The 19,995-nt window shown below is 46.4% G+C and overlaps 1 protein-coding gene across 4 annotated transcripts in view; it reads right to left on the bottom strand.

Annotated features, from left to right (window-relative positions):
- Positions 1–19,995, bottom strand: part of MGAT5 (alpha-1,6-mannosylglycoprotein 6-beta-N-acetylglucosaminyltransferase) — a 367,899-nt gene that overhangs the window by 314,541 nt on the left and 33,363 nt on the right. The gene's annotated exons all lie outside the window — the stretch shown is intronic.

Here is a 19,995-nt window from a genome sequence, read left to right as displayed (position 1 = left end):
TCTCTTTATACGGTCTGCAGCACACAACTACCCTTCACAGCACTAACATTTTTGTCTGTGTCAACAGTCTCTGAACAATAGCAGAGGGCTGGTGCACTGGGGCAACTTACAAGAGCAGATTCAACCTGCTGTTATTCCAAATCCACCATCTCCATGAAACAGTCTGGCCTCAAATGCTTGCTAAGGAAGGGGAGAAGGCTGGAAGGAACTGAATCAATGCTGGTGACCACGGGGCCCCTTTTGTACCAGCTTCATTCTGAGATAGCTTTGAGGTGAAGGAATGGGTTATCATGATACAGAAAAAGCTACTAACTCCTGTAAGCAGCACCAAGATACATTTCAAGAAAACAATCCAGCATCTTGGTCAACATCAAAAACACATTCTCCTGTAGTAGTATCAGCTAACAAAATGAACACCCATGTGCCTCTGACCGAAATAATATCAACTTACTTTCAGTGCCTTAACTCTTTTCTGTATGTTTTCATAAACACCTAATTTGGTATATTACATGGCAATTTGCCTTTGAATATTGCGATCAAGTGCACAGGCCATGGGGCCTTAATGAATCATACCAGTAGTGAGACTGGTATGATTCATAAGTCAAAATGTTCATGATGTGCCAAAAGGAAGAGAAAAGTTCATTACCCTTTACCTCCCCCAACGCTTTCAAATCTAGATTTTCTTTAATAATACTCATACTAATTAAGAACTCAATCTCGACTTCAATTTAAGAATCAGACAAGCTATTCCCTGAGTCATACAAAAGCTACTGCATTATGCTTGGCTCTATACATTAGCAAAATTCGTGGTCACCAAGAAACCCAAAGGCCATTCACTTTTATCCTCAGCAAAGCTTTAATGTTTAACTAATCTTAAATATCATTTCCTGAAGAGCCACGTATATAAGATTAAAGTTTATAGCCATTTCTAGCTGCGTCTATAGATAAAGAAAATGTTGAAGGAAGTCCTTTCTCCTTCCTAATTTTCAAAACCAGCACCACTCCATAGCTTTCATCAAGATTTTACCCAAAGTATCTTTTCTAGGTATTAATAATAGGCTCCCTCAATCTCTTCTTGGGCTTATGCTTTGATTTTCCTCCCTTAATTATACCTCAACTTGTGAAAGCACTTGTAAATAGAGATCACGGGAATGCAATTCAATCTAGAAAGAATAAGGTGGCAATCACTGGAGATAGACAGAGTAGCTAGGAAAAATTGGAATCCCATTTTCAACCAACCTATACCCCTTTCATTTTATATTTCGGATAAAATATATTATAAATGACCCACAAACAATAATCTACTTGATGAGCTCTGCCCGCTAGAGCGGCATTCTATCAGAAATCTGCATCTGCGTATCTTGCCTATCGCCCCTTCCCCATTCAAAGCATCTCTGAAAGTGAGCCATGATAAACCCAGCTTGTTCAAGGACCACCTACATCTGATGACACAGGATAATGGAGGCCAATTCCAGGCTGGTGGGTCTCACACCTCTTTGGCCCTAATGCCCTTCAGCACTGTCATCTGTTGGGTTGATCCCTTTTCAATTTTACACTCAAGTGTTCCATCCTCTTATTCCCTGTGGACAATGTCTCTCCAAATAGAGAATCTCAGAACCTTTATGTGACCGGGGATACAACTCAAAGCAGGCTTTCCCTCTCTTCTTTTCCATAGCCTAAGCAAAGGTGGGTCATTGTGAACACCAAAGCTGTCCCGACATTGATTCATGTGAGCAAATAGTTGAAGGGAGTTTATGGCTCTGCTTAAAATATCTTCATGTCTAGAAAAAAGATTTCCAACGATAAGGGCACTGAGCGCTTACACATTAGAAACAAACCATGACCATCGTTATAAGCGTTTTTTAAATTTTTCCTTTAATTATTTTTATTTTTTTAATTGAAGTATAATTGATTTTACAATATCGTGTTAGTTTCAGGTGTAGAACATGATTCAATTTTATATATATTTCTATATATTATATATATATATATATTTTTTTCCTTCTTCAGATTCTCTTCCCTTAAAGGTTATTACAAAATATTGAGTATAGTTCCCTATCATTATAAGATTTAAGTCATTCAATCTTCCGTAAGGAACATCAGATAGTCACAGAAAAAAAAAGCCCATAAATACAAGAGTGGCTTTATATATGGCTTTCACCTTAGGTTGGGCAGAGCAGCTAAATTTACTGCACAGCAAAATTTTGCCGAGTTACAAAGATCTACAGTGGTCCTTGACATCAGAACTTCTACAATTTTGACCTGATACGTTTGGTTTCATCACATTTCAAACTTGCTAGCATCTTTCCATTTTGGTGAGGTCTTTCATCAAGGCTCCACTGAAAGCTTCCCAAAATAGACTCCAATCTAAATTTGCCTCACATGGCTCACACTGCCTGGACTCAAATGCAGAGGCCCAACCTCACAAAGCCAGTGCCTCTCCAAGCCTCTGTCTCCTTGTGTCTGAAGGAGAGATAACCACAGCGCCTCGGTCAGAAAGGATGGGGGGGGTTCACAAACTACTGCACCCCAAAAGCACAGCTGCCACATCAGAGAGGCAGTGAACCCTCTACAAATGTTAGCAAGTATTATTACTCTGGTTGTTACTCCTATAAGAGGATAATAAACTAATAGGATAATAAAAGGGCAGTTCTAGAACCGGTCAGAAGCCTAGAACCACAGCCTGGTGGTGCCCGATGCATTACATTTTGATTTTGCTAACAGCTATTGTCAGGCAGGTGTGACAATTAACAATGATTTAGTGCCTTGGGTCCTGGAATACCTTCTACAGATAGTCCCTAGGTAAAGTGCTCGATTTACAGATAAGAAAAAAAAAAATGCATTCCTTGCGACTTCCGAATTCATCACTAACTTGGATTACAGAGAGAATACTTGTAGCCAAACAAGTTTACCCAAGATTTTACCAAGACACCAGCCAGGAGACCACTTACCAAGGTTTGCAACTATTTTTTTTTTTTTTTTTTTTTTTCTTTTTTGCGGTATGCGGGCCTCTCACTGCTGTGGCCTCTCCCGTTGCGGAGCACAGGCTCCGGATGCGCAGGCCCATCGGCCATGGCTCACGGGCCCAGCCGCTCCGCGGCATATGGGATCCTCCCAGACCGGGGCACGAACCCGTATCCCCTGCATCGGCAGGCGGACTCTTAACCACTGCGCCACCAGGGAGGCCCAGCAACTATTTTTAACATTCATTGATGAAGTCACAAAGAGCAGCTCCCCTTTACAAAACTGGCACATAACCCCAAACAAAGCTCAGTATTTTCATCAAAATTATTTTTAACAGCCACCAGGGAATTAATCTTAAAATTCTGGTTTTGGAACCATCCGAGTTACACCTGTTTCTCTCCCCTAGCCTGATGGCTCGCAACGTACAGCCCTGGGAGCAGCAACATCAGCATCACCTGGGGAAGTTGGGAATGCAAAAATCTCAGACCCCACCACATACCTACCAATCAGAAACTCGGTTGGGGTCCGGCCATCTATCTGAACAAGCCCCCCAGGAGTCTGGGATGTAGTCTCAAGTCTGAGAACTGCTGCCAATAGGCTATTCACATGTGGCCTGGGACATCACTTTAGGCAGCTCTTTTCCTTAAAAACTATCTGGCATTTTTCTGTTCCTTAAAAACCTGCTATAGGATGATGTCAACTGCTCCTTTCTATTTTTAATTCCTCATGATGAGGCTGAGGATGATTCATTCAGCACCTTATGTGATCACTTAAATAAGTAAGGCTCCTTCTCTCCCACCCCTAATGGAAGGTGACTGATGCCTGTTAGTTCTGATGTAATTATAGGAACAGTTCCGTAACAAAAGCCTGTCCTTTATCAACCTCGGCAAAAGCTGTAACAGAGAGTTATAATTATAATGCTCCATTCTTTTCCACAATGTGTGCATAATAACATATCCTTTGAAACTGATCATACTGCATGTCATAACAAGGAAACACAGAACCCGGGATCAAATTTAGTTTATTGCAAATAGAGATCAAAACTGCAAGTGTTTGGGCAAACCTTTTCAACTGACAGGAAACAAGTATGAATTAACCATCTGGCTTGGTCTCATTTATCTAAGTGAAACATGAAAAAAGAACGTTGATTTGATGCTTTCCATGGGTCTCAAGGCGACCTCACAATACTGAATGGGTCTTATCACCAGACACCACCCATCATCTAACTAATTATCAAAGTGGGGAGCATTAAGGGGCATCTCCTAAATAACAAATAACCCTTCTCTATACCTTTTATTTGTTGAAGCGTGTGTTAAATCCAAGTTAATTTCATGCCTGCTGTGAGGTATCCTGATGAATTGTGACTACCAACTGTAATATTAATTTCCCTTTCCTTTTTGATTAATTTCACACTTGGGCTGGGTAAGAAAGGCAAGATTAATGATGTCTGGAAGACAATGTTTGGTTCTTGTAAGATACTAAATCAACCTCAAGTGTTGAAGTAAACAGAGAACCCAGATAAGGAAATGATAATGGAATCATCTCCAGGAGGGGTCCAAGGTGCCATGCAAATAAATGCCCAGAACCCCAGAGAGTGTTTAAGCTGTAAACTCCAGTTAATACTCTTGTGGGAGGGGAGGAGAATGAAAGTTGGAGCTCTGAAGATTGCAAGACACACTGATAAACTTGTGCCCTTACCAGTGACTGCAGCCACGGATTTATTAATCACACTATAGTTCTGTTTGGCAAGGGTCCCTCTGTGTATTACTTAGCCTCTTCACAGCCTTCTTGCCTTCTCCCCACTCTCTCTGTGACAGTCTCAGGACTCCTAGCTCAACGTGTGAAGAGACAGATCTCCTTCATCAAAGGATATAAAGAAAAGGAGTATAAACTCAATCGCATCATGCACTTTAACAGTCAGGGACCTTTGTGTATATATGCTAATCCTATTTCCAATAATAACACCTACATCCATTGAGAACCCGCTATGTTCCAAGACACTAGGAACTCTGTATAAGATATCCAACCTAACAAGAGCTCTTGGAGGTACTATCACACACATTTTACAGATCAAGAAACGGAGGCTTAGAAACCTAAATATCTTGCATAAGTGAACCCCATCTTCGCACAGATCTGTCAGGCTCCTAAGCCTGGAGTCTTCCATACCATACTGCTTCCCTGGGCGCATGAGTAAAGAGAACGTTTACGGCTGTGTGGAAATTATTCCAGAAGACCTGAAAGCTATGGGCCTGCCATTCTCCTCTAAGAAACTTCCCTGCCTACTCCAGCTCCAATGACCCAAGTCTTCTTTGAAGTCCAACATTTTTTCTTTTATACTGGAGTACAGTTGATTAACAATGATGTGTTAGTTACAGGTGTACAGCAAGTTATACCTATACAAGTATCCACTCTTTTTCAAGTTCTTTTCCCATTTAGATTACAGAATCCTGAGCGGAGTTCCCTGTGCTATACAGTGGGTCCTTGTTGGTTCTCTATTTTAAATATAGCAGGGTGTACATGTCAATCCCAAACTCCCAGTCTATCCCCCTTCCCCCACCCACCCTTTTCCCCTGGTAACCATAAGTTCATTCTCTGAGTCTGTGAGTGCTTCTGTTTTGTAACTAAGTTCATCTGTATCATTTTTTTAGATTTTTGAAGTCCAACATTTAAATAAAATTCCACAATTCTATGCTATCTCTTAGACTTTCTAATGTCCACTGGAGTACCCTGTATCTTACATCTCCCCTCACAAACAAGCCTGCCCAAATAAGACCTATATCTAAGTCCTAAACATGGCCATCGGTCATCTCTGACCATTGTCCTGAGCATCATCAATATAGTAGTAGCCACTTGCTACATGTGGCTATTTAAGTTACAAGTAAATAAAATAAAAAACTCAGTTCCTCAGACACACTAGGCACATTTCAAGTACTCCACAGCTTCATGTGGCTAGTGGCTACCATGCTGGACAGCAGAGATACAGAACATCTCCATCGTGGCATAAAGCTCTACTGGACAGCACAGGGGTAGAGATATTTCAGGACAGCATCTTTTCATCTAAAATCCTTCTGACACTGTACAGAAGGACACAGCCTCTTCACAGAATTAAGGGCTTCACTAGGCTGAGGCCATACCTACATGTCCTCAGATGTCATCTTTTAGGAATAACACTCCTTGAGAAGTTAGGTCATTGGATAAACTTATAAAGCAAGCAGACTGACCTCATACAACACAAAGTGTCAGAAACTGGAGGTGCTAAAAAAACAATCATCGTAATAAGGCCTTCCATTCGGGAATAACCACCGTATGGAACCACAGGTCGGGATTCACCAGGAACAATCACACAGACACATGCATGGCCACCCGCACATCCCTAGGCTCTTCCTCACCAAAGCCCTCTCCGCTATTCCTCCTGGGCAAGACAAGGTCCCCACGTTTGGTCTCTTGTTTTTAATTATTAAGTAAATCATTGCAAGAAAATCCCCTTTCAATCAGATTGGTATTTCCCACCAATCACTCTCAATTGCTTCATTAAAAGCTGGAGAATCAGCAATGAGACAGGCTTTTGGTGACAAAGACAGTCTGACAGTAGGCTAGAAAAGAGAGCCTCGGTCCCCTCAGTGACACCTGACCCGGAAGGAGTTACTTAAAACACTTCCAGGGGGCTTGCCTGGTGGCGCAGTGGTTGAGAGTCTGCCTGCCAATGCAGGGGACACGGGTTCGAGCCCTGGTCTGGGAAGATCCCACATGCCACGGAGCAACTAGCCCCATGAGCCACAATTACTGAGCCTGCGCGTCTGGAGCCTGTGCTCCGCAACAAGAGAGGCCGCGATAGTGAGAGGCCCGCGCACTGCGATGAGGAGTGGCCCCCACTTGCCACAACTAGAGAAAGCCCTCGCACAGAAACGAAGAGCCAACACAGCCAAAATAAATAAATTAATTAAATAATAAAAAAGGGGCAAAATTCCTTTTTTTAAAAGACTTCTAGGAATTAAAAAACTTGAGAAACTCTGGGTATAGCTCCACTTTGGGGGAGGATCCTAAAATACAGTGTTGGTTACTGTTAGAAGAGCCCTGGGTGGGACACACAGAGTGATAAAGAGGCAAGGTCACTGATCTGACCTTCGACTGTTCCAACCTGCAAGTGCCCTACACGAGGCATTTCTTCTCTCTCTCTCTCCATTCTTCACTGCTTTCTCCTTCCTCCCTCCCCACTGCTGTCTATGCACCAGGCCCCTAAGATTGAACTCCACGCCCAAGATAAGCCAGACTTCATGGCTGCCAATATTGGTCTATAAAGTGGTAGACCAACAACTGAATGCCACCCGCAGTGCGAACTCCTTTAGGTAATTACAGTAACCCCTTGACAGTCTCAGACTCAAATCAGCATGCAGGTCAGACCTGGGTCTCTCTCACCACAGTAATGGATGGGAACTTTGTAAAGCTAAGACAAGAAATCAAGGAGGAGAGTTTTCTAATAAAAATGCACATCAATTCATCCTCGGTTGGGGGAAGGTGATAATAAACTAACATGTTCCTCTCTCAGAGCCTATGAAAGTCATCTCTGAACTCCCAACTCCATCACATGAGTAAGGCCGACTTCTGCCTCTCTTCCAGGCATTACTCACCTTTGCTTAAGGACCACTGCCAAAGGAATCACTACCTCCAAGGAGAGGTCCAGCATTAACCCTCTGGTGCCCAGTAGCTCACAACAGCTTTGTAACCTAGGGGACCTTTCTCTAGCCTCATCCCTCCACCTCCCAATCCATTCCTGACCACCTGCCAGGTGAGCCTTGGGAAGCAACCCGCAGGCCAGACCTCTCCACATCAGTAAGGTGGGTCAGGTGCCAGCATCTCTAAGACCCAACCCTGGCCTTGAGGCTCTCCTGAATCTACTTTTTCTCCCTCGTCTTCAGGGTCTTCCCTGCCCCCAATACATCCAACTTACCCTCCGTAACACCGACAACATCTGCTCTGGGAAATTTTCCCAGGCCTGAAATGTCCATCCCCTTTTGGGTGCGGTAACACTAATAACCAGTCATCTCCTCTAGAACAGGCAACGTCCTACACTTCCCGGTATCTCTGAGGAGCGTTTCAGAGCCAGACTCTTACACAAAAATCAACGCTCTGCAAGTATTTGCTAATCCACTGAAAACAGTTGCTATCCATGCTGTTAAGTTCATTATTTCGACAGTGGATTCTCAGACCATGAAGACCCCTTCCACATCCAGTTTGCTCACTGTGAGCCCATGGAGGCTCCAGACCCTGTCTTGTGATTCCAGCTCCACCATTTAACAGAAAAGGCACTTAACACCTCTAAGCCTCAGTACTGTCTTTTGTGAAACCAAGGTCATAAGAGGACCAATCCACCACCCATGTTCCCTGACCCCAGGCAATGTGGCCTGGAGACAAAGGTAAAGCACTTAGCACAGGGCCTAGCACACAGCAGGCATTCAGTAACGGTTACCTTTACCCTCTCTCTTTCTCCCAGTTATTAGTAAGTCTCCTTAAGGGGACATGTAGCACAGTAGAAATAACACGGTCAGGGGAACAAAAGAAACCTGTGTTCAAGTCCCAACTCAGTTCAGATCCCAGCTGTGGAACCTTGTATTTCACCACTCAGCTTTAGTATCTTCACCTGTAAAATGGGGTTAGCAATCAACCTTAAAGAGCTAGTCTAAGAATTATACAAGAGAATACACCTGAAGTTCCCGGTACCTAGTAGGCAATTCACTCTGTGCCTTTTATTAAATATGATTTTAATTCAGTCAAAACACAACTGAAAAGGAAAAAAACACCCATGTATCCTCACATCACTGTCACCCCCTTCCAGTCACATTCTTTACGTCCATAAACCAGGCCCAGGCCATTTTGAAACAGAGCAGGACCCTGTGGGGTGCTCTTGGGCACCAAAGCCTTGCCGTGTGCCCCGTTTCTTGTTTGCAGGAAAAAGGCTTCAGCCTCCCAGACCTTTTCTGAGTTCCAAAGGGCAGTCAAACAGTTACTAATTAGGGAGTGAGGGAATACAGGAAACAAAGGAAAGGCAGTCAAACAATAGTGCAGGATGGGGCCTGGTTCTGGTTCCTCCGGGGGGATGTGCGTAATAATTTGATCCGAATCTCTGAGTTCTTCTACAGGAACCAGGGCCCCCCACCCAGGTGGAGGAGGTAACTTCAAGCTGAGCAAAAGCAGGTGGACCCCAGACCGGCTGGAACCAGATGGCTGATGACTGAGATCCCTGAACACCACCCCGTTCCCCCTGCAACAACCGATCAGAGGAAGCCCTCAGCCCAAACTGTGCCCATACAAACTCTTCCCCAAAAACCATCGGGGAGTTCGGGCCCTTGAGCGCCAGCTGTCCCGTTCTCCTTGCTGGGCCCTGCAGTCCACATTTCTCCCCTCCAGACAACCACAATTCAGTTTGTTTGGCCTCACGGCGCGCTGCGCACACAAACTCAGCTTCGACAAAAATTTCAGCTGCCAATCTGCACCCCCCGGGTCATCAGCCAGAGTCCTCACACAGTGAATGCCAGAAAATTCGACCTGGCGCTGCAAGGAGACCCATTGCCTTGAGGCGAATCACGTGCGTTCACATCTACTCAGATTGACGCTTAACACTAGCCAGGCCATTCCTGAAAGGAAAATACACTAGGACAATTAGCTACTTTTCCAAAACAAACCTATGGTTGAAATCATTCTAACCAAACAAGAGCCCCAAGCGCTAGGGGAGAGAAAAACCCACAAGTCTGAATATTCAAACAAGTGGTTGAAACCCTTGCAACCCCAGAAAGGAAGTACCCAGCCAGGATCACACTCTCATTGGAAAGAAAAAGAAACTCCACTCTTTCAGATAAATTTGCAAGTTTCCGGAAACTCAAGAGTGGGCGTTAGAGCATTACAGAGGCCTAGTGCGTCCCCTCTCCCTTCCCACGGGGCCCTGAGGGTCCTGACGTCTGCCTCCCCCTAGCTCCAGGCCGGGCGCCCAGGAGGCGCCAGGAGGCCCAAGCGCTGAATCCTTGGCTCCAATCCCCCCAGGGCAGGAGGGGAGAGGAAGGGCAAGAAGGCAGCATTCAGGGGTTACAGGAGTTACTGGGTAAGCAGGTTCCCAGCAGAAATATGTCTTCCCTGCGATGGTCTTAATCCCCAGAGCTGAAAGAGGACTTCCTTTCCTTCCCAGAGCACCCAGCTCAGCTCAGTCCAGCCCAGACGACCCCTCGATGCCCTGGGCTCGCTCAGGCTCACAGGCTCTTACCCAAGTCCCGCTCAGTCAGCTGGTCCAAGGACAGCCATTCTCCCCGACACAGACGGGGGGGAGGCTTGGCAGCATCCAGGGCGGCATCCAGGGCGAGGGAGCTGTGCTTCACAAGGGCCTGCGTGTCCCTAAAGAGCTGCAGACTCACCGACCGTGCCCGAATCCTCCAAGCAGCTCTCCACCTCAACCCTCCTCAGCTCCACTATCTCCCTCCAGGTGTCCCCAGATTTCCCCTCGCCCAAATCTGCCCCGAGGGCAATCAGCTGGAAGCTCCTGGCTGGAAGTTCACCAGAAGGTATCAGATAACACAGCAGAGGCAGCCAGCATTACCCACGCTCTCCAACCAGCCACGAGCTCCAGGACGGGTGACTTTTACAACCACCCCGTTTGCACATGAAGGAACAGAGGCTCAGAGAGTTAACGTAACAGGCACCAAGTCACACAGCTGACAGGCGGTGGTGCCATAATGCGGACGCAACTAACCACACAGCTCTCCCTTGTAACCTCTGGATGGGCCACGTACCTTCCAGCCACTCTCCACCATCTATTCTCTCACTGCCTCTTCATTGGAGGAAAGGATGACCTATTAATAAGCCCAACTCACCATCATCACGTGCTGGGGGAGGGGAGCTTCCCTCACTGCCTCTTCATTGGAGGAAAGGATGACCTCTTAATAAGCCCAACTCACCATCATCACGTGCTGGGGGAGGGGAGCTTCCCTCACTGCCTCTTCATTGGAGGAAAGGATGACCTCTTAATAAGCCCAACTCACCATCATCACGTGCTGCGTGCTGGGGGAGGGGAGCAGGGAGGACCAGCTGCGTCCACCCCCAGCTGTACCCACCTCCTCATCAGCATCTCTCTCAAGAGGCTCGGGCAAGCCAGACCGCACTTTGCAGACGGGAATATTGAGGCTTATGCTGCAGGCCAGGCTGCACTGTCACCCAAGTCAGGCCAACGAGTCCACTGACTTGTTTGGTGTACATCCAGCCTCATTCCTGGCAACACCAGCGTGCAGAGCTCAGGAATCTGCGTTTCACTCCCCAGATGACTCTGATGCCACTTAGGAACCCCTGGACCACCCCCCTTCCCCAGAGTGGCAGTTTTGGGAAAGGGATTTTAGACTCCCCTCGGAGGCTGTTAAAAAGATGTGCCACCAGCCCCAACAAAGATAAAACCAAAGATGGGCTTCCCTGGTGGCGCATGGTTAAGAATCCGCCTGCCAATGCAGGGGACACGGGTTCCAGCCCTGGTCCGGGAAGATCCCACATGCCACGGAGGAATTAAGCCCGTGCGCCACAACTACTGAGCCTGCGCTCTAGAGCCCGCGAGCCACAGCTACTGAAGCCCGCGCGCCTAGAGCCCGTACTCCGCAACAAGAGAAGCCACCGCAATGAGAAGCCCACGCACCACAACGAAGACCCAATGCGGCCAAAAATAAATAATAAAATAAAATAAAATAACTTTATTAAAAATAAAAAAAATAAAACCAAAGAAATAAATCCAAACAATATGAAAACTGCTCAGGCATAAAGAGTAAGGTGGGGAGATGGAGACAGTGATGAACTTCCCAGCTGTATGGGCTGGGGTAAAGCACGCACTGCCTTCTCTACTGAGCAACCTCATCATGTTTCAAAGGATTTAACATTCCCAGAGATTCATTCAGCAAGCTAGTTGCAAAAGGAGGGGAGAGAGAGAAAGAGAAAAAGACAAACGCAGACAAGGGAGGGAAAGAGAGAAATCCTGGGGAAACCTTTTACATATCACTGTGACAGGAATAAAAAGACCCTTCACACACACACACACACTCACATACCCACACTCATATACATAAACTCACAGATGATGAGTAGGATTTAGCCCAGCACTCTCCAAAAGAAAAACAATGCAAGCCACATATATAATCTTAAATGTTCTAGTAACCACTTTAAAAAGAAACAGGTGAGGGAACTCCCTGGCGGTTCAGTGGTTAAGACTTTGCCCTTCCACTGCAGGGGGCGGGGGTTGGATCCCCGGTCGGGGAGCTAAGATCCTGCATGCTGCGCAGCACAGCCCCCCCAAAAAAACAAAGAAACAGGTGAAATTAATTTCAATAATGTAGTTTAACCCAATATATCCAAAATATTATTGTAAAACATGTAATCGGCATTTCAATACCATTAACTAAGTCTTTTATGTTCTTTTCTTCACAGTAAGTCTCCAAATGTCAGTGCATATTGACAGCATATCTCAATTCAGATTAGCTGCATTTCAAGTGCTCAAAAGCCACACGTGGCCACTAGCTGCCATGCTTGGCAGTCCAGATGTAGACAGAGATGGGCAGGTAAAGAGGAAGAGACGGGGTGGAAATAAGGCCTTGAACAAAGAACTAAGGGAGTATGACATCCAGGATCACCTATGACCCACAGAGAGTGTTCGTAAGGGATCAAATGTAATCAGCCTTCAGACTCAACAGTGAGTACGTCAGCACAATTTGCTAACCGACAGAGAGCTGGGGTCACCATTTTGGTGCCCAAAGTACCAAGCCCACAACTGAAGAATCAAAGTCCATTACCACTCAGTAACATGGCACCCAGCGGCACATCACACACATGTGCTAGATCCCAAGTCACAGTCTGAACCCCCAGCAGCCACCCACGTGGAGCTCAGGCCTCCAAGGGAAATAGCTGAGAGCTGCCCTCTCTCTGCCCCGTGGGCATAAGCTCCACCCAAGGAAATCAAACAACAGGTTCCTCCCACCTACAGGCTGTAAAGGGGAAGGGGAACACAGGCAGGTGAAAAAAGAAGGAAGATACCTTAGCACTTGTGGTGGGCAAAATAATGGCCTCCAAAGATGTCCTTGTCCCAACTCCCAGAACCTGGGAATGTTGCTTTACGTGGCAAAAGGGCCTTTGCTGATCTGATTAAGTTAAGAATCTTCAGCTGGGAAGATTAGCCTGGATTATCCAAGTGGGCCCAAGGTAATCAGAAGGGTTCTTAGAAACGAGCGGCAGGAATGTCAGTCAGAGAAACATGGAATCCCAGAAGCAGAAGTCACAGCGATGCGATCACTTGCTTTGAAGATGGAGCGGGGGGAGCGGTGAGCCAAGCAACACATGGCCACCTCTAGAAACTGGGAAAGTCCAGGAAACACAGTCTCCCCTACAGCATCCAGAAATAATGCAATCCTGCTGACATCTTGATTTTAGCCCAGTGAGACGTCTGTTGGACTTCTGATCTCCAGAACTTTAACAAATCTGTGTTAAGCCACCAATTTTGTATCGACTTGTTACAGAAGCAATAGGAAACTAACATACCGTTTGTAGAGTGGTCAGCTAGACACACACGAGTTACCATGACGCTGCAAAGTATCAAAAGTAGTAACTGTAGTTGTCTTAGTAGTAATGGTAAGGTCCACCATGTACTGAGGGCTTATTAAATCTCAAGTACCCTAATTACTTCACCAACATTTTCAAAAATATACTTCTCATTTTGGAATAACTTTCAATTTACTGAAAAGTGGCAAAGATAGTACAGAGTCCCTGTATCTGTTCACCCAGCTTCCTGAAACCTAACCTCTTACACAACCATAATACATTTGTCAAACCCAGGAAATTAACATCAGCACAACACCATTAACGAAACTACAGACTTTATTTGGAATCCACCAGTTGTCACAAATATTTTATCTTCCCAAAAGCCCTACGAGGTGAGTACTATTCTAATCACCATATGAAAAATGAGGAGGCTGAGGCTTATTAAGATCCAATCACTTGCTGGGGGGTCACAACAGTGAACACTAGCAAGGTTTATCAACCTGATGCCTCTGTTTGGCTTTTCAACTTGACCCCTACACCATAAGCTCCCCTGGATATCATCATCCCTGTCTTATAGGACAGGAAAACCCAAGGAGAAGCAAGTTACCCAAAGGCATGTTACCGCAAGCAACAGCAAACCTGGGGGCGTCTGACTCCAGAGATCACGGTCCAGCAACAGTCTCCCTGCCTGTCCTGGAGGGATGAGGAGCCTCCAGGGGCCATGAAAAGCTCCTGAGATCCATGAAAATATCGTGGTGGCTGTGATGGGAAAGAGGGGATCAGGCCTCTGGACGATGCCTACCTGCCTAGGACCACTAGGTAAACCTCAGAGCTTCCTGTGGCTCTCAGTCAGCAAGGGGGCCCACGAAAGAGGCCTTTACCAGGAGCTTTCCTATAGAGGAACGGGCAGCAGAAGCAGCTGCCATCAATGATTGTCCTGAATCCAGCTTCCATCAAACCACCGGGATCCCTGCTCTGGGGCCTTCACAACATGATTACAATGAGCTCCTTGAAAACATTCCTCTCCTGCAGGATCCTGTACCTTTCTAGCCCCTAGATTCTACCAATTCAGCAGCAAAAGAAGCAGGTAGAAGAGATTCTCCCACCGTCAAGTCGTTAACGACCTCACCCATAAGTACACACAGCAAGTGGGACAGGAACCAGGACAGACTCACCTGGATGGCCCACAGCAAGCTGCCCCGTTCACTTTTCTCCCAGCCTTTATTTCCTTGGTGGCATTCCATGACCCAGCAGGTCTCTTGAGTACTGTGATGGTTGGTTGCTTTGCTATCTGTACACCTCTCTCAGTGGTTCTCAAAGTGGGGTCCCCAAACCAGCAACCTCACCTGGGAGCTTGTAAGAGACGCAGATTCCCAGGCCCCAGCCCTCAGCCCAGGCCTACAGAATCAAATTCTGGGGACGGGTCAACAATCACGTTAACAAGCCCTCCAGGTGTTCCTGATGCCCGCTACAGTTTGAGAACCATTAAACTCTGTATCTCCTGTACCTCCTCCATGGCTGACTTATGACCCAGAAATGTGTTCAGAAAGGTCTCTGTCTGCAGAGATAAACACAAGGTCATACATATACCGACTGTGGGCCCAGGGCAGGAGCTCACAAGCCCGACTGGGTCAGCAGTATTCATTCATCACAGTGAGGGAGTGGCACAGGCCAGTGCAGGGCAGGCCTGTGCCACATGGCTACAGGCCCATCCTTGGCTTCATGGCGCTTAAAGGGAGGAGAGCTTGAAGATACCAATCGCGCAAACCTACAGATGAACGGAAAATTACAAACTGTGGCAAAGACTATGAAAGAAAAAAAAATGGGGGTGCCGCAGCACAGAATGACAGGGATCCACTTCCACCTCAGTGGTTGAAGGAGGGGTCCCTGAGGATGGGACACTTAGACCAAGATACAGAGGAGGAGCAGGAGTCGTCCAGGCAAAGAGGCAAACGTTCGCAGGAGAGGAAAAGCTTGTGCCGAGGCCCTGGGGCAGGAGAGAGTGTGGTGCTTTGGAGATACTGAAAGAAGCTGGGGTGGGTAGAAAACTGGAGGAGGCAGGAGTCCTTGGGAGAGAAGTTGCCCAGCCTTGGATCATGCTGCTCCTCACAAGCTTGGTTAGAAGTCTGTGTCGGAGTCTAGGCTGAGGAGGCCCATGAATTTTAGGCAGAACATCGACAATAAACATAATAACTAACATTTATTCAGCAGTGGTCTAAATGTTCCAGGTAAAAATGTAATCCTTACAACAACTCCTGAGTAGGTTCTATTAGCATCATCATCTCCATTTTACAGATGAGGACAGAAGCTAAGTTGCCCCAAGTCACCCAGCTAATGACGGATCAGAACCCAGTCAGACCAACTTCAGATCCCAAGCTCTGGATCACCTCGCCACACGGCCTCTCGGCAGGAAAAGACTGATGGCAGTGATCTGGTTTGCATTTTCAAAAGCTTGCTGAAGATGCTACACCGATAGGGAAAAGACGATGCAGGCAGAGGCCACTGCATGGTCCAGGCAAGAAATGGCAGCAGCTGTGTGACAGGCTGGGACCCAGGACCCTCTGCTGCAGTGCTGCAGTGCTCGCACCTGGACACACCTCTCCTCAAGCAACAGGATACAAAGAAAATATACGGGACTAAAAATAAGTGCATGCATGCACAGTCAGGGCAAATTCTGGACAAAAGACACAAAGAGACCAAAAAACCCAAATGCCACTTTTGAAGAGCCTGGAGCAAAAGCAGGGTACTGCACATGCCCCCTGCACACAACAAGGGGTAGGCAAAGCACCTAAGCCCCCCTCCAGCCCAACCCCTGGATACACACCTACCCTCACCCCATATAAGGATCAAGCTCACCCCCGCTCAGGGAGTGAGCAAGCAAGGGAACCTGTTGTTTGTTCTCGCTCCCCCCTGCTGCAGCAGGGGCCCCAGTAAAGCCTTGCCTGAATTTCTTGTCTGGCCTCTGATCAATTTCTATTGATTAAGGAAGGCCAAGAACCCTGGTCGGTAACAGCTGGGCCAGGGTAGTGGCAGCAAAGTTGTCCAGGTGAGAGAAATGTCTGGGTGCAGAGAAAGAATGGTCTCTCTCAGGGGCGCTCACCAAGTCCCCAAACTCCTGAACAAAAGTCAGTGCATTCGAACCCACCCCCTGCACCTTCCATCAGAGAATCAGAGTAAGGGCTGAGGAGAGGGTTCCCTGTCCTGGGAGATGAACCCAAAATACAGGGCTATCTATCATCGTGACAGAAACAGCACTTGGCCTCTTCAACCCGAGCCACTGTCATTCTTTTCATTTTTAAAAAATTTTTTATTGAAGTATAGTTGATTCACAGTGCTGTGTTAGTTTCTGGTGTACAGTAAAGTGGTTCATTTATACATATATATTCTTTTTTAGATTCTTTTCCATTATAATTGTTACAAGATATTGAATATAGTTCCCTGTGCTATACAGTAGGTCCTTGTTTTTTTTTATCTATTTTATATGTAGTAGTGTGAATCTTTTAATCCCAAACTCCTAATTTATCCCTCCCCACCCCTTTCCCCTTGGTAACCATAAATTTGTTTTCTATGTCTGTGAGTCTGTTTCTGTTTTGTAAATAAGTTCATTTGTATCTTAAACGTTAGCATTTTGAGGAAAAAGTCTGTTCCTTGTTCAGAATGGATGTTGTTAACCGCCAACAAATGTCACCAATGGCCAAGATACCTCACACAGTACCCTCACATAAACAAGGACCCTATTCAAACTTAAGAGGTAGAGGCTTCCCCACTCTCATTTGAACAAGCAGAGTTTTCTTTAATTACGTTAATTGCCTCGCAGTTCATCAGGGAAAGTATGACAGCACATTGCTCGGGGTGGCTTACATTTCCAGAAAAGTCCCGCCTATGACTACGTAAAATGGTGTGGGTCTTGGGGAAGCCAGTATTCAACCATTTCCTTGGGTTCGATTTAGAGTCTGAGGGGTGTGGTCAGTGTTACCCGACTTTAAAAGGGTGGGTGAGGGTGTGAGGCTTCACCCCGTCATCTGACAGAGCCTGAGACTCAAAGCCACTGACTGAGATCTGTGATAGCAGTGGGCCAGAGCCACTGGGCTTCCTGTCCCCGACAGATCGAGTCTGGACACCACTGGCCTGCCATTTCCCCAAGACAAGCCTGGCTTCTGCCCTCTGACCTGCAGGTCTGGACGTAGCTTGGACAGGCCAGCTGTGGAGTCCAGTGGGCCTCTACAGGAGAGGCTGGGCACGTTCCCTTCTGTAAGTCAGTCACAGCCTCACTCGGTACATTTGTGAAAAGGCGACATGATTTCAGAGCTCTGAAGGGCTCTGTCTTGGAAGGCTATCAGAAGTGGGCAAGCTGTCCTTCGGAAGCCCTCTCTGGCATAACCATCCACGCCCCATCCACCATTCCTCTGTCCCATATTCTGCTTCCTTGCACTGGCTGCCTTAATGGGGTACAAAGTCTCTGTTTTGTACACTGAAACTATTAAAACCTGGGGAGTGAAAAATGCTGCATCTTTCTCTTGCTTACATAAGTATTCAACTGCCTCTTGTTTTGTAGGGCTCGTGTATTTTTTCCCTAGAGGATAGTGAACCTTAAAAAGAGAGAGCTATTAACTACTGGGCATATACCCTGAGAAAACCGTAATTCAAAAAGTCATGTACCACAATTTTCACTGCAGCTCTGTTTACAATAGCCAGGACATGGAAGCAACCTAAGATGTGGCACATATATACAATGGAATATTACTCAGCCGTAAAAAGAAACAAAATTGAGTTATCTGTAGTGAGGTGGATGGACCTAGAGTCTGTCACACAGAGTGAAGTAAGTCAGAAAGAGAAAAACAAATACCGTGTGCTAACATACATATATGGAATCTAAAAACAAAAAACGGTTCTGAAGAACCTAGGGGCAGGACAGGAATAAAGATGCAGACATAGAGAATGGACTTGAGGACACGGGGAGGGGGAAGGGTAAGCTGGGACGAAGTGAGAGAGTGGCATGGACATATATACATTACCAAATGTCCAATAGATAGCTAGTGGGAAGCAGCCTCATCGCACAGGGAGATCCGCTCGTGCTTTGTGACCACCTAGAGGGGTGGGATACGGAGGGTGGGAGGGAGACGCAAGAGGGAGGGGATATGGGGGTATATGTATACATACAGCTGATTCACTTTGTTATACAGCAGAAACTAACACAACATTGCAAAGCAATTATACTCCAATAGATATGTTAAAAAAAAAAGAGAGAGAGAGAGAGAGAGAGCAGCAGGGACCTCCCTGGCGGTCCAGTGGCTAGGTCTCCGCGTTCCCACTGCAGGGGGCGCCGGTTGGATCCCTGGTCCGGGAGCTATGATTCCACGTGCTGCGTGGTGCAGCAAAAAGAAAAACACCAAGGTCAACAACAAAAGAGCTACAGCCCTGCCCTTGCCTCGCGTGAAGGGGCCAAGAAGCCTCTGATGCTGTAATGAAAGATAAAGGGGCAGGGTGGGAAGGAGGACCCCACCTCCCTGGGCCTGGACCCCAACAGCATGAGGCCCCGGGGAGCCTCCCTTCCCAGGGAACCATAAGCAACAGTCAACGCGCCACGCAGCGCGCGCTCTGGGGGAAATGCAGCGCCACCTCCAAGCAGATGGTCCTCCAGCGGCCTGTAAGACGCCGAGTGGCTTAATGACCCAGCAGGATCCAATACGCGATCCATAAAACTCCTCCGAGATAGCAGGCCTGTCAATGGATAAGTATTATCATTTGTGACAGCATTAATAACAACCCAGGCTTGAAACCAACGATACCACTGGATTACTTTTCCAACCTCTTCAGGGAGACCACCTAGTTCGATGGAGGCTTTTATTTCTTTGTTTTCAAGCATGACAGCAACTCCCACCCTGTGACAGCAGAATCGCCTTCCAGGGAACTTCTGATGCGTCTGTCTGCCAATGACAGGCTGCCTGAAGTACAGGGGTTAAAACAAACAAAACGAAAAAATACAATCTGGAAGAAGGTCCAGAGGAATTTTACAATTCTGATTAAAAAAATAAAAACAAAACAAAGATCTCCAGATCAAGCATCAATACCTTAAAAAAGGCTTAAGGGGGAGGCAAGGGTGGAGGGTGGGAAATAGGATGAAGGCAGTCAAAAGGTACAAACTTCCAGGTATAAGATAAAATAAGTACAAGGCATGAAATATACAGCATGATAAATGTAATTAATACTGCTGTTACATTTATATTTTAAAGTTGTTAAGAAAGTACATCCTAAGGGTTCTCATCACAAGGAAAATAATTTCTTTCTATTTCTTTAATCTCGTACCTATACAAGATGGTGGATGTTCACTAAACTTATTGTGATCATTTCATGATGAATGTAAGTCAAATCATTATGCTGTACACCTTAAACTTAAACAGTGCTGTCTGTCAATTATATCTCAGGGGAAAAAAAGCTTAAGGAATGTTTCAGTGTTTTCTAAGCCGTGTTTCTTGAACCACC

Source organism: Mesoplodon densirostris, chromosome 8 (assembly GCF_025265405.1).
Source record: "Mesoplodon densirostris isolate mMesDen1 chromosome 8, mMesDen1 primary haplotype, whole genome shotgun sequence".
NCBI classification, from domain to species: Eukaryota; Metazoa; Chordata; class Mammalia; order Artiodactyla; family Ziphiidae; genus Mesoplodon; species Mesoplodon densirostris.
Note: the sequence above shows the minus strand (reverse complement) of the source record. Positions and strands in the feature narration are given on the sequence as shown.